We start from the raw sequence: 14,949 nt of genomic DNA, 5'->3' as shown, positions 1-14,949 counted from the left end.
CCTGTGCCGAGAAAGCCCATAGAGAAGTCGCCTGGCTGCTAGAGTGCCGCCGCGCGTGCCATATCGGAGAGGGGCGTCTCCTGCGTGGAGCGGCGGAGAGGCTGGGGAGCGGCCCGCTCTCTCCGCGGGTGGGGGTGAGGGTGGGGGCTATGACCCCAAAAGTATCTCAGACAGGACTCAATGAAATGTAAAAAGTTTATTTTTCCAAGTTTAAGGACACACCATTGTCACAGCCCTAGGAGGTCATGATGATGGTGCCCAGGGAAGATGGGGTGCAGCTTGGTTTTGTACATTTGAGGGAGACGTGAGACATCAATCAACACTTGCAAGTGTACCTTGGTTCGGTCCAGAAAGGCAGGACAATTCCAGGAGGGGGCTTCCAGGTCACAGGTACAGAAGACACCGGAGGGTGAATTCTTTTGAGTCTTTGATCAGCCTTTCACTGACTACGCAATTTCTTATACGTGTGAGACGCAGGTAGGGGAATAGTCGCTTATGCTTTAGTCTGGCTCATTGAATCTGCATTTCTACATAAACGATAGAACAAAGGAAGCGATCAGAAATGCATTTGTCCAGGTGAGCAGAGGAATGACTTTGAGTTCAGTCCTTTGTCCCGCATCTGTGAAGGGAAGCTATCAATTTGCATTGCCAGGGTGGAATTCAACAAAACTGTTTTAGGGTAAAGATCTTGAGGCCCACTGGGAATTTCTCTGTGGGCAAATTGTGAGGGAGGTGTGTAGCTTTAAAAATATATATTTGTAACTATCTTATTTGGGAATAAGATGGGAGGCCGATTTGCCTGAAGCAGTTCCCAACTTGACTTTTTCCTTTGACTTAGTGATTGTGGGGTTTTGAGATTTATTTTCGTTTCACAGGGTGGGGTGTGGGCAGATTGAAGAGCCAGAGTCTGTCCTCCACTGTGCCCTGGCCGGCTTGTTTTGGAATTTCTGCACTTTTGAGTAAACCAAAACCAAAATTCTTTTTTTTTTCTTGAGACAGAGTCTCGCTCTGTCGCCCAAGTTGGAGTGCGGTGATGCCATCTTGGCTCACTGCAACCTCCGCCTCCTGGGTTCAAACAGTTCTCCTGCCTCAGCCTCCGTCTGGGACTACAGGTGCGCGCCACCATGCCCGGTTAATTTTTTTTTTTTTTTTTTTTTTTAGACGGAGTCTTGCTGTGTCACCCAGGTTGGAGTGCAGTGGCACGATCTCGGCTCACTGCAAGCTCTGCCTCCTGGGTTCAAGCCATTCTCCTGCCTCAGCCTTCTGAGTAGAAGGGACTACAGGCGCCTGCCACCACGCCCTGCTAATTTTTTTGTGTTTTTAGTAGAGATGGGGTTTCACCATGTTAGCCAGGATGGTCTGGATCTCCTGACCTCGTGATCCGCCTGCCTCGGCATCCCAAAGTGCTGGGATTACAGGCGTGAGCCACCGCGCCCGGCCGCCCGGTTAATTTTTATATTAATTGGGTTAATATAATTTTTATATTAGCCGGGTTTCACCATGTTGGCCAGGCTGGTCTCTAACACCTGACCTCAGGTGATCTGCCTGCCTCGGCCCCCCAAAGTGGTAGGCTCACAGGCACAAGCCACTGCACCCAGACCCCAAATTCTTATTTATTTATTTGTTTGTTTGTTTATTGAGACAGGGTCTTGCTCTGTTACCCAGGCTGGAGTGCAGTGGTGCCAACTCAGCTCGTTGCAGCCTCGACTTCACTGGCTCCAGTGATCCTCCCACCTCAGCCCCTGAGTAGTTGGTACCACAAGCATGTGCCACCACAGCTGGCTAATTTTTGTATTTTTTGTAGAGCTGGGGTTTTGCCATGTTGCCCAGGCTAGTCTCAAACCCCTGAGCTCAAGCAATCCACCTGCCTCAGCCTCCCAAATTGCTAGGATTACAGGTGTGAGTCACCACACCTGGCCAAAAAATAAAATTCTAAGCCCCCCAACCACCTAAGTGGACCCCTCCTGTGGGCCAAGGGCATTCCCTAGTTAACCTGAAAAACTAGTTCAGGCCATGATGGGAAGGGTCGGATGTGGGGGGTGTGGGTTGGACATGCCTCATTATATACTCCTCCCTGTGGGAATTCAGGCCCACCTGACCATCATTAACATCAATGCAGACCTTAAGACTGACAAAACCAGGCCAGGCCAGTGGCTCATGCCTGTAATCCCATCACTTTGGGAGGCCGAGGCGGGTGGATCACTTGAGGTCAGGAGTTCGAGACCAGCCTGACCAACATGATGAAAACCCGTCCCTACTAAAAATATAAAAATTAGCCAGGCGTGGTGGTGGGCACCTGTAATCCAAGCTACTCAGGAGGCTGAGGCAGGAGAATCGCTTAAACCCAGGAGACGGAGGTTGCAGTGAGCCAGGATTGCACCACTGCATTCCAGCCTGGGTGACAGAGCAAGACTCTATTTCAAAAAAAAAAAAAAAAAGGCTGACAAATGACTCTTTGTAGCAATGATACCAAATTCCAGCCTGCCTCTAGTAGAGCATTATGTGACAGATAAAGAAATTGAAATATTTTACTCCAAATTATATTTCCTTGCTATATCTTAAAATAGTCCTGCAAGGCTGTCTCTTGTGAGGGAAATCTGCATTCTGAAGGCAGTCTCCTTGCTTTGCTGGGCCTTTTTCCTGATCCAGGAGATAATCAACTCTGATAATAAAAAAAATAAATAAAAATCATTTACAGGCTGGGTGCTGTGGCTCACTCCTATAATCCCAACGCTTTGGGAGGCTGAGGCAGGCAGATCGCCCGAGGTCAGGAGATCGAGACCAGCCTGGCCAATATGGTGAAACGCTATCTTAACTAAAAATACAAAAATTAGCCAGGCGGGGTGGTGGGACCCGTAATCCCAGCTACTTGGAACCTGAGGCAGGAGCTTCAACCCAGAAGGCAGAAGTTGCACTGAGCTGAGATTGTGCCACTGTACTCCAGCCTGGGCAACAGAGGGAGGCTCCATCTCAAAAAACAAACAAACAAACAAACAAAAAACTTTCAGGGGCTAATTTTGAAGCAAACCAGGCTCAGAGACCCAGATATGAATCCTACTGCTCTGGGGGAGTTAGGAACAGTGAACCCACCACTACTGGGCCAAAGTCAGGATGGCCCAAACTGGACCTTCAGACAGGCTATTTCTCGAGATCACCTTCAGAACAAGACATGCAGCCCTGCATCCCCCTGCACCCCCTGCACCCTTGTGCACCCCCCCGCACCCTTGTGCATCCCCCTGCACCCCCCTGCACCCTTCTGCATCCTCCTGCACCCCCCGCACCCTTGTGCATCCCCCTGCACCCCCCGCACCCTTGTGCATCCCCCTGCACCCCCCGCACCCTTCTGCATCCCCCTGCACCCCCCGCACCCTTCTGCATCCTCCTGCACCACCCCTACATGTTTCCCACACCAAGTTTTCCTTCCAAAACCTCTCAGACCAGAAGACAGAGGGTCTCTTGGAGGCATGAGCCCAGCCATGTCCCGTCTGCTGGCATCGTTTTTTTTAATAATCTGCTTTCCTTCCACCACACCTCGCTTCTCATGTTTTTGGTCTTTGAGCAGCTTATATATCTGGTGCCTTGTGTGAGGCACCATGTTGTAAGTGGTTCAGCCTGTGTGCCTGGTTTCCAATGAATGCAGAGATCGGACATAGCAGTCCCAGGGCTTACACACTCTCGCTACCAGGCAGGACAGCAGCTACTTGCAAATGCCAACTGCTCATGGTCAGCTGACCCCGGGGCTAGGACCTTAGGGAATTCCTAGTAGCTGCCGAGACTGCCTTTGCCTTGGGGATCTTCCCTTCCCTCCCCTCTGCTGGTGGGAGGGAAGCAGCATGTGGGATGTGAACTGAAGTGCACCTGGAAATCCTCTGCGTCTGCCATCTGGGTCTCTAGCTGTCTAGAGCTAGTATTGGTAGTCTGTGGTGCCGCCTGGGTCTCTGCCATCTGGACCTAATGCAGGTCACTCCGTGGTGCTCTCTGGGTTTGGGACAGGACCTCAAGACTTTGCTGCAGTCTCCCCTCTGTTTGGAGGGCTCTGTCTACATTGGATCTGTTTGTGTTTGTGTCTCTGTTTAGTGTTGCACCACCCTCCGAGGGTGCTTGAGCACAGTCTGCATCACAGTGGCCAAGACCAGGTCCATCTGGTTGTCAGAAAGCAGCAAGATAGGCTGCGCCTCTACTCACTAAGTGTATTAGTCCATTTTCACACTGCTGATAAAAACATACCCGAGACTGGGAAGAAAAAGAAGTTTAATTGGGCTTACAGTTCTACATGGCTGGGGAGGTCTCAGAATCATGGCGGGAGGTGAAAGGCACTTCTTACAAGGTGGTGGCAAGAGAAAATGAAGAAGATGCAAAAGCAGAAGCCCCTGATAAAACCATCAGATCTCATGAGACTTATTCACTACCTTGAGAACAGTATGGGGGAAACTGCCCCCACAATTCAAATTATCTCCCACCTTGTCCTTCCCACAACTCGCGGGAATTATGGGAGTACAATTCAAGATGAGATCTGGGTGGGGACACAGAGCTAAACCGTATCACTAGGGGAGAAACACGTTCCAGGAATTTCCTTTGATTTTGTCATCCTCTTTGGAACTCCAGAGTAGTTCCTGTTTCTGTGTCAAATTTTGTTGGTGGAAAAAGCATGTAAACTATTTTCTAGACTATCTGAGACTCCAGCTGGTTACATACTGTGGCCCATTTTGTGCATGTTTTAAAACGATGGGCAGACTACAATAAGGAAAATTCAGAGCTCACATGGTTAACCTGCAATTGTAGAGTTCGAGTCTTCTAAAGCTCTCTCTATTTCTCCCTTTTATCTGCTGTTAAGTTACTGGTGTTGAGATAAAACTCACTGTTTTAAGGTTACTTGGAAATTTTGTTTTTCTTATATGGTTCAGCCAGTTCTAGCTAAAATATAAACATTGGAAACTTACTTGAAACTGAAGGAAAAAAGGTTTTAAAATCAAAACTGCCATGAACACTGCTTTATCCAAAATTTTGGTCCACCATTTTCTTGGATTACCTATTAGGGCAAACAAAGCCTAGCCATGTGAACAGGTTCCAATTTTGTCAGAAATAACTTGGATCCAGCTATCTTTTATAGGTCAGTGAGTCTGTGATGCTGCCTCATGGCAGGAGTTCCAAGGTGAAAGCTATTGGATCTGTGTGCATGTATGTATGCCTGTTTAGATGTGTTTATGTATATATGTGTGTATGTATGCCTGTTTAGATGTGTTTATGTATATGTGCATGTAGTATTTTTTTTTTTTTTTTTTTTTTTGAGACGGAGTCTCGCTCTGTCGCCCAGGCTGGAGTGCAGTGGCGCGATCTCGGCTCACTACAAGCTCTGCCCCCCGGGTTCATGCCATTCTCCTGCCTCAGCCTCCCGAGTAGCTGGGACTACAGGCACCCGCCACCACGCCCGGCTAGTTTTCTTGTATTTTTTAGTAGAGACGGGGTTTCACCGGGTTAGCCAGGATGGTCTCGATCTCCTGACCTCGTGATCCGCCCGTCTCGGCCTCCCAAAGTGCTGGGATTACAGGCTTGAGCCACCGCGCCCGGCGCATGTAGTATGTTATGTGTTGTGTCTAGAATGCTACCAAATTGGCTTATAAGTAGATGAGTACTCATAAATTAAGTCCAAATGCCTTTCAGGTTCACAAGAATTTAGTAGTCTTTAATAAATAAAACTTGGACCCGGCAGAATGGCTCCCGCAAAGAAGGGTGGCGAGAAGAAAAAGAGCCGTTCTGCCATCAACGAGATGGTGACCCAAGAATACACCATCGACATTCACAAGCGCACCCATGGAGTGGGCTTCAAGAAGCGTGCCCCTCGGGCACTCAAAGAGATTCGGAAGTTTGCCATGAAGGAGATGGGAACTCCAGATGTGCGCATTGATACAGGCTCAACAAAGCTGTCTGGGCCAAAGGAATAAGGAATGTCCTATACTGAATCCGTGTGCGGCTGTCCAGAAAACGTAATGAGGATGAAGATCCACCAAATAAGTTCCATACTTTGGTTACCTATGCACCTGTTACCACTTTCAAAAATCTACAGACAGTCAATGTGAATGAGAACTAATCGCTGATCATCAAATAAATCAAATAAATTTATAAAATTGACTTTAAAAAAAAAAGCTGGCTTTAGAATTATTGGTAAAAGAAAAATAAAAATGTCTTCAGTATCATCAATATACATTTTTGCCTGGGTAAATAAGTTTTACATTTGCCTCTGCTAAATGTTTCAAGCTGTCAGGGTTTGGCGCAAACGTTATGAGACTATAAATCCAGATAAAACAGGAATAATCTTTTTTTTTTTTTTGACAAATAAGACTAAGATTGTTGATTCAATGGAAACAGCTGAATCTTCTGAGTTATTGGCAAAATGCCCATTTGTTTAATTTTAAAATTCTTTTTTTTTTTTTTTTGAGACGGAGTCTTGCTCTGTCACCCAGGCTGGAGTGCAGTGGCCGGATCTCAGCTCACTGCAAGCTCCGCCTCCCGGGTTTACGCCATTCTCCTGCCTCAGCCTCCCGAGTAGCTGGGACTACAGGCGCCCGCCACCTCGCCCGGCTATTTTTTTGTATTTTTTAGTAGAGACGGGGTTTCACCATGTTAGCCGGGATCGTCTCTCGATCTCCTGACCTCGTGATCCGCCCATCTTGGCCTCCCAAAGTGCTGGGATTACAGGCTTGAGCCACCGCGCCCGGCCTAATTTTAAAATTCTTACTTAGGTGAACATCTAATGTTCACAGACTTTACAAATGGTTAACAAGGGCTGGACATGGTGGCTTATCCCTGTAATCCCAACACTTTAGGAAGCTGAGGCAGGAGGGTCATTTGAGCCCAGGAAATCAAGACCAGCCTGGGCAATGTAGTGAGACCCCATCGCTACAAAAAAATTAAAAAATTCACTGGGTGTGGTAATGCGTGTCTGTAGTCCAACTTACTCAGGAGCCGGAGGTGGGATCACTTGGGCCCAGTGAGGCTGCAGTGAGCTGTAACTGCCATTGCACTCTAGCTGGGGCAACACAGTGAGACCCTGTCTTTAAAAAATGGTTAACAGGAAAATAACTTCAAATCATGACTAGCTTTGTATAATATCTCAGTTTTCAGAAGTAATCTAGATAAACTGGAAAAAACTGAGTACGTATAAGTGAGATAAATGCTTATAAGTGGACTTTCTGTGTAATTTAATATCTTGTCCAGGTGTGGTGGCTCACACCTGTAATCCCAGCACTTTGGGATGCTTCTTCAGGTGAATCACCTGAGGTCAGGAGTTCGAGACCAGCCTGGCCATCATGGTGAAACCCTGTCTCTACTAAAAATACAAAAATTAGCTGGGTGTGGTGGTACGTGTCTGTAATTCCAGCTACTCAGGAGGCTGAGGCAGGAGAATCGTTTGAACCCGGGAGCAGAGGTTGTAGTGAGCTGAGATCATGCCATTGCACTCCAGCCTGGGCAACAGAGTGAGACTCCATCTTAAAAAATTCTTAAAATTACTTTGCATTAGGCCGGGCGCGGTGGCTCACGCCTGTAATCCCAGCACTTTGGGAGGCCGAGACGGGCGGATCACAAGGTCAGGAGATCGAGACCACGGTGAAACCCCGTCTCTACTAAAAATACAAAAAATTAGCCGGGCGCGGTTGTGGGCGCCTGTAGTCCCAGCTACTCGGGAGGCTGAGGCAGGAGAATGGCGTGAACCCGGGAGGCAGAGCTTGCAGTGAGCCGAGATCGCGCCACTGCACTCCAGCCTGGGCGACAGAGCGAGACTCCGTCTCAAAAAAAAAAAAAAAAAAATTACTTTGCATTAAATAATAAATGCTCATTGGATGTCTGGGTCATTTCCAATTAAGAAAAGACTGTGCTATGGGAAAATGTGTTTCTAAAACTTACGGAATGGTTTCATCTACAAAATAACATCTGATAGTTCAAGATTTCTTGCTTCCTGGGTTTTCACTAAAATTTAAGGTACTAAGAATAGGAATTCTAATCAATATATAATTCTATAAATTGTGTTCTTATTAAGAGAACAAATAATTTTATGTCATTTGAAAGTTGTTTAAAAGTTATTTATGAAGAAAGATAAAAAGAAACTAATAAGTAGGGGAGAGAGTAATAAAACAAGTTTTGGCTATGAAGATGTATTTTTGGTAAGGATAGGAAGAAAAGAAAATAATTTTATGTAAGAAAGGATATTATGTGGTAAATTCTTATCCTAAAGTAAAATGACTAGAAAAGACAGAAATATCAGACAAGTCAGAAAGTCAAACATGTTGTAGATGGTCAGTGTAGGTTGTGATAAGGTTTGTAAAGGGCAATTACCTGAGACTGGGTTATTTATTTATTTATTTATTTATTTATTTATTTAAGACGGAGTCTTGCTCTGTCACCCAGGCTGGATGGAGTGCAGTGGTGCGATCTCGGCTCTCTGCAAGCTCCGCCTCCCGGGTTCATGCCATTCTCCTGCCTCAGCCTCCTGAGTAGCTGGTACTACAGGTGCCCGCCACCACACCTGGCGAATTTTTTTTTTTTGTAGTTTTAGTAGAATTGGGGTTTCACCATGTTAGCCAGGATGGTCTCGATCTCCTGACCTCGTGATCTGCCCGCCTCAGCCTCCCAAAGTGCTGGGATTACAGGCGTGAGTCACTGCACCCGGCTGAGACTGGGTAATTTATAAAGAGGTTTGATTGGCTCAAGGTTCTGCAGGCTGTGAAGGAAGTATGGCCATGAGCATCTTCTTGGGGAGGCCTCAGGGAGCTTTTACTCAGGGCGGAGGCAAAGCAGGAGCTAGAGAGTACCGGGGAGGTGCCACACACTTTCAAACCACCAGATCTCATGATAACTCTCTATCATCAGGACAGGACCAAGGGTATGGTGCTAACCTCTTCATGAGAAATCCACCCTTATGATCCAGTCACCTCCCACCAGGCCCTTCTTCCAACACTGAGGATTACATTTCATTATGAGAGATGTGGGCAGATCCAAACCATATCAAACTCACCACTGCACTCCAGCCTGGGTGGCAGAGCCCAGCAGACTCCCAGAGTTGAGGAGACAGCTGAGAAGCCAAAGTCAGGGTGGGTAGGGTCAGGGACAGGGCACCCTTAGCTTGAGTGCCTCCACTGAGCACCAGGCACTCGCTTCTTACGGGGCAACTCCCAGCACTAGACACACACACACACATATATATATATACATATATATACATATATATATATATATTGAGATGGAGTCTCGCTCTGTCATCCAGGCTGGAGTGTAGTGGCGCAATCCTGGCTCATTGCAACCTCCGCCTCCTGGGTTCAAGCGATTCTCCTGCCTCAGCCTCCAACTAGCTGGGATTACTGACACCCACCACCACACCCAACTAATTTTTGTATTTTTAGTAGAGACAGGGTTTCACCATGTTGCCCAGGCTGGTCTTGAACTCCTGACCTCAAGTAATCTGCCTGCCTTGGCCTCCCAAAGTGCTGGGATTACAGGCGTGAGCCACCACGCCTGGCCACTGAATGCATTTTAAACAGGATTGCAAGAGACATGTGCTGCGGTGACTCAAGGTTTAATGGATTTTGGGCTGTGCAGGATGTGTCTTTGTTAAACAAGTGCCTGAAGGCAACTTGCTGGTTAAAAGTCATCACCATTCTCTTAATTTCAACTACCCAGGGACACGTACACGGCCAAAGGTCGCAGGGACCTCTGCCTAGGAAAGCTAGGTATGGTCCAAGGTTTCTCCCCATGTGATAGGCTGAAACAATGCTGCTAAAAGGTTTATGGAGATGTTTGCATATGCATCTCAAGGCACAGCATTTTCCTTTAAACTTATTCATGTCACAGAGATTTTTGTCCATATGTCTTACTGCTGATTTCCTCCCTACAATGATCCTATTGTCCAGCCACTCCCTTATCTTTAAGATGGTAAAGATAATTATCAATAAATACTAAGGGAACTCAGAGACCGGCGCCGGCGTGGGTCCTCTGTAAGCTGAGCGCCGGTCCCCTGGGCCCACTTTTTCTTTCTCTATACTTTGTCTCTGTGTCTCATTTCTTTTCTCAAGTCTCACGTTCCACCTAACGAGAAACACCCACAGGTGTGGAGGGGCAGGCCACCCCTTCAGGGGTGTGGTGGCTCATGCCTGTAATGCCAGCATGTTGGGAGGCTGAGGTGGGGGCATCAGTTGAGCTCAGGAATTCCAGACCAGCCTGGGTAACATAGTGAGATTCCCCTGTACAAAAGTGTAAAAATTAGCTGGGTGTGGTGGCACGTGCCTGTAGTTCCAGCTACACAGGAGGCTGAGGCAGGAGGATCAGTTGAGCCCAGGAGGTTGAAGGTTGCAATGAGCTGAGATCACACCACTGCACTCCAGTCTGGATGACAGAGCGAGACCTTATCTCAAACAATAAAAAAAAAAAGAGGATCAGGTGTCTTAGTCTGCTTGTTATAACAAAATACTGGAGACAGGTTAATTTATAGAAAGCAGAGGTTTCTTTCTAACAGCCGTGGAGGCTGGGAATCCAGGCATCCTCTGGAGGGAGAGAGGGAAGGTAGGCTGTGTCCTCACAGGGTGGAAGGCAGAGGGGGATCCCACACCCAAGACCCCCCACCCACTTTTTTTTTGTTTGAGATGGAGTTTCACTCTTGTTGCCCAGGCTGGAGTGCAATGGCATGATCGCGACTTACCGCAACCTCCGCCTCCTGGGTTCAAGTGATTCTCCTGCCTCAGCCTCCCAAGTAGCTGGGATTATAGGCATGCGCCACCACACCCGACTAATTTTGTATTTTTAGTAGAGATGGGGTGTCTCCATGTTGGTCAGGCTAGTCTCGAACTCCCAACCTCAGGTGATCTGCCCACGTCAGCCTCCCAAAGTGCTGGGATTACAGGCGTGAGCCACCGTGGCCGGCCCACTTTTTTTTTTTGAGACAGGGTCTCACTCTTTCACCCAGGCTGAGTGCACTGACATGATCACGGCTCACTTCAGCCTCGACCTCCAGGGCTCACGTGATCCTCCTGCCTCTGCTACCCAAATAGGTGGGACTACAGGCCCATACCACCATGCCCAGCTAATTTTTTATTTTTTTGTAGAGATAGGGTCTCACTATGTTGCCCAGGTTGGTCTTGAACTGGATGCCAGTGATTCTCTCATCTCGGTCTCCCAAAGTGCTGGGTTTATAGGTGTGAGCCACTGTGTCTGGCCCCAGGTCCTTTTATTGTTGCACAAATCCAACCATGAGGGCGGCACCTACTGTCAGGCCCCACCTGCCTATACTGTTGCACCTGGCAGTGCGTTTCCAGCCTGTGAATTTGTGGGGCACATTCACCCCCCAGCACCAGGCAACAGAGTGCTGCCTGACGCTGCTACCTGGAGTAGCACACTGTTGCAGGCTGAAAGAGTGAGGGTCGCGATCAACTCAGTATAGCACTGGAGGTGCTATGAGTAAACGGCAAACTGTTTCTCATAAATGCAGAACGTTGGCAAACTGACAAACTGCGTCTGCCGCCCAGAAGGAATGCCGAGGGCAGTCACGCCTCAAGCGCAGTGTTTCCTGTGATTAGGTACATCTGAAGCCTGTTAGTAACAATATGAACCTGTGATCAATTAAGCAGCTGACCAGTTGTTACCTCCTCCTCCCTGCTCTTGCTACCCAATAAATACGAAGGGCTGTGGAAGCTCGGGCAGGCGGTGCCCTTGCTCACTAGAAGCAGGGAGCTCTCTCCTTCTTCCCCGTGTTACCCTTCCTTTAAAATAGTCCCTTTTGGCCGGGCGCGGTGGCTCACGCCTGTAATCCCAGCACTTTGGGAGGCCGAGGCGGGCGGATCACAAGGTCAGGAGATCGAGACCACGGTGAAACCCCGTCTCTACTAAAAATACAAAAAATTAGCCGGGCGCGGTGGCGGGCGCCTGTAGTCCCAGCTACTCAGGAGGCTGAGGCAGGAGAATGGCGTAAACCCAGGAGGCGGAGCTTGCAGTGAGCCGAGATCGCGCCACTGCACTCCAGCCTGGGCGACAGAGCGAGACTCCGTCTCAAAAAACAAAAAAAAAAAATAAAATAGTCCCTTTTGTTTTAAGTTTTCATTTCTATGTTCGTCCCCCTTCCTTCAGTCTCATGATGACGGTCTCAAGTAGTAACAGCAGTCTGCCACAACACAGGAGGTGTGAAATCCACATTACAGAGGCAAACGGGCTGCTGAGGACACTGATGTTGGTGATCAAAGTTTGTGGGGGGCCTGGGCAACATGGCGAGACCCCCACCTCTAATATATATATCTCTATATATGTATATATACACACATACATATATACACACACACATATATACACACATATATACACATATACACACACACACACACACACATATACACACATACACACACACAAAAATTAGCTGGGGGTGGTGGCTTATGCCTGTAGTCCCAGCTATTCAGGAGACTGAGGTGGGAAGATGGCTCGAGCCCAGGAGTTGGAGACTGCAGTGAGTCATGGTGGCACCACTGCACTCCAGCCTGGGCAACGGAGTGAGACCCTGTCTTTGGAACTAAAAAAAAAAGTTCCAAGCCAGGCGTAGTGGCTCACGCCTGCAATCCCAGCACTTTGGGAGGCCAAGGCAGGTGGATCGCCTGAGGTTGGGAGTTCGAGACCAGCCTGGCCAATATAGTGAAAGCCTGTCTCTACTAAAAATACAAAAATTAGCTGGGTGTGGTGGCACATGCCTGTAGTCCCAGCTACTCGGGAGGCTGAGGCAGGAGAATCCTTTGAACCCTGGAGGCAGAGGTTGCAGTGAGCCGAGGTTGTGCCACTGCACTCCAGCCTGGGTGACAGAGTGAGATTCCGTCACACACACAAAGTTCCTAGGGTGAGAGATTTCCCTCCCTCCCCTGCCTGGCCCTGCTCCAGGGCTTCATTCTCAGGAAGCAGGGATGCCCCGGGAACACCAGAGTTTGGAAGATGCTCTGGTGGGTGTTTGCAGCTGGGTGGGTGGGCAGTGGGGGCTCCCCTGCCTTTGGGCTGTCCACTGCCCTCTGCCGGCTGGGCCTCACCTCAGTTGACACTCAGAAGTGCTCCCCATTTAGGGGCAGGTGCCTGACACCCTGAGGCCAGCTGTGCAGAGGGCTGGAAAGTGCCTAGAGTGTGTGTCCTTTTCAGTGCACAGCAAAGGGACCCTCAGTTCCATTTTACAGGTGAGGAAACTGAGGCAGAGGCAAGGTGTGGTCAAACACTCCCTGGTAACTGATCCATTAGTGGAGTCAGGATCCCCCATACTATTTTCAAGAACCAGACAGTGCCAAGGTTCCTCTGGACCAGCATCTTCCTCTCTGCAGTCAGAGGGCAGCAGGGGCAGCTTTGCCCTGCAGCTGTGGCTGTGTGTGCCTGGCAGCTGCCTCTGCTCTGTTGTTGAGGATGACAACACCGGCCTTGCATGGTTGTGGTGAGGATTCCGCAGACCCACCTCCATCCTGCTGGGTGGTCTAAGGCCACACCTCCCCACAGGGTTGGCTCACAGCCCAAGCCCTGGCCATGACCTTCCTCCCATGGCTCAGCCCACCCAGCTTTCCAATCGAGGGTGCCACAGCCACTACCCCTGGCTTTCCGGGGCAGTAGGTGGGTGACCACGGTACAGTGCTTAGTTGAAAAGCAAAACAGCCTTGAGGGCTGGTAAAATCCCGTTCAAAGGGGGAAAACCCGTGAAGAGACTAGGAAGTATAACCCTCTCCTGGGCACAGAGAACACACAGGACATTCTGAATGTATTCCACAGGACGAAACTGGTCAGTCATTTTCTCTCATCTCCATGTGGCTTCAAATCAGCCAGTTTCTTCAGCAGTGAACTTGTTTTGACAAGTAACTTATTCTAGGGACCAAACCCTCAGGGCAACTTCGTATTTGCTGTGTCTTTTTTCAGCGATTTTCAATCTGCTTTCTAAGGTTTCAGGGATGGGCTACACTTGCGTGTTTATTAAAGTAAAGGTAATTGACAAATTGCTTTTAAATTGTAATGTTGAAATAAAGTGACAAAACATCGAGTGATCTTTTTATTATATTAATATACTCAGGATGAATTAACCCTTAAGCCCTAAAACAACAACAAAAATATATTACTTAGATATTTTGTAATTCTGGTACTTGAAATAAAGACAAATAGAAAACTATGTTAAAATATTAAAAAATTGCAAAATTTCATTAAAAGTATTTACATTTGTATTCTAATGCTAATTTATACATACCATTCTTTTAAATTAGATTTAATGGAATACCTTAACAGAAATAATAGAAATAAATATTAAATATTCAGAACATATTCATGAGTGAAAATTCAATTATTAATTAGTATTCCTAATTTAGACATTTATTTATGAATGACCAAGGGATTTTACAGTTCCTTTTACCTTTTTTGTATTTGATTCTTGGTCCCTTAACAATGTATAACCCTGTAAAACTGTCAGTAGCCACTAATCACTGGTAGAATCATTTCAACAAAAAACACAGGATCGGGCCGGGCGTGGTGGCACACGCCTGTAATCCCAGCACTTTGGGAGGCCAAGGTGGGTGGATCACAAGGTCAGGAGTTCGAGACGAGCCTGGCCAATATGGTGAAACCCTGTCTCTACTAAAAATACAAAAAAATTAGCTGGGCGTGGTGGTGGGCGCCTGTAGTCCCAGCTACTCGGGAGGCTAAGGCAGGAGAATCACTTGAACCCAGGAGGCGGAGGTTGCAGGGGGCCAAGATCACGTCACTGCACTTCAGCCTGGGCAATAGAGTGAGACTCCGTCTCAAACCCCCACCCCGCCAAAAAAAAAAAAAAAATCCCATGATTCTTCTGTAAATAACAAAAGAGGAACCTGTTTTAAACGAACCCAAGTTTGCTTGTCAATCACTAAAAATGAAGTCTTTTTATAAATATTTTCTTTAAGTTACAATATATAGAAAAAGTATATATGTGTG

General features: G+C 47.7%; 1 pseudogene; it reads left to right on the top strand.

The window, feature by feature from the left end:
* The first annotated feature begins 37 nt into the window (after positions 1 to 37).
* LOC123570491 (large ribosomal subunit protein eL31-like) lies at positions 38 to 6,180 on the top strand (annotated as a pseudogene).
* Positions 6,181 to 14,949: the final 8,769 nt, after the last annotated feature.

Source organism: Macaca fascicularis, chromosome 1 (assembly GCF_037993035.2).
Source record: "Macaca fascicularis isolate 582-1 chromosome 1, T2T-MFA8v1.1".
Classification (NCBI taxonomy): Eukaryota; Metazoa; Chordata; class Mammalia; order Primates; family Cercopithecidae; genus Macaca; species Macaca fascicularis.
Note: the sequence above shows the minus strand (reverse complement) of the source record. Positions and strands in the feature narration are given on the sequence as shown.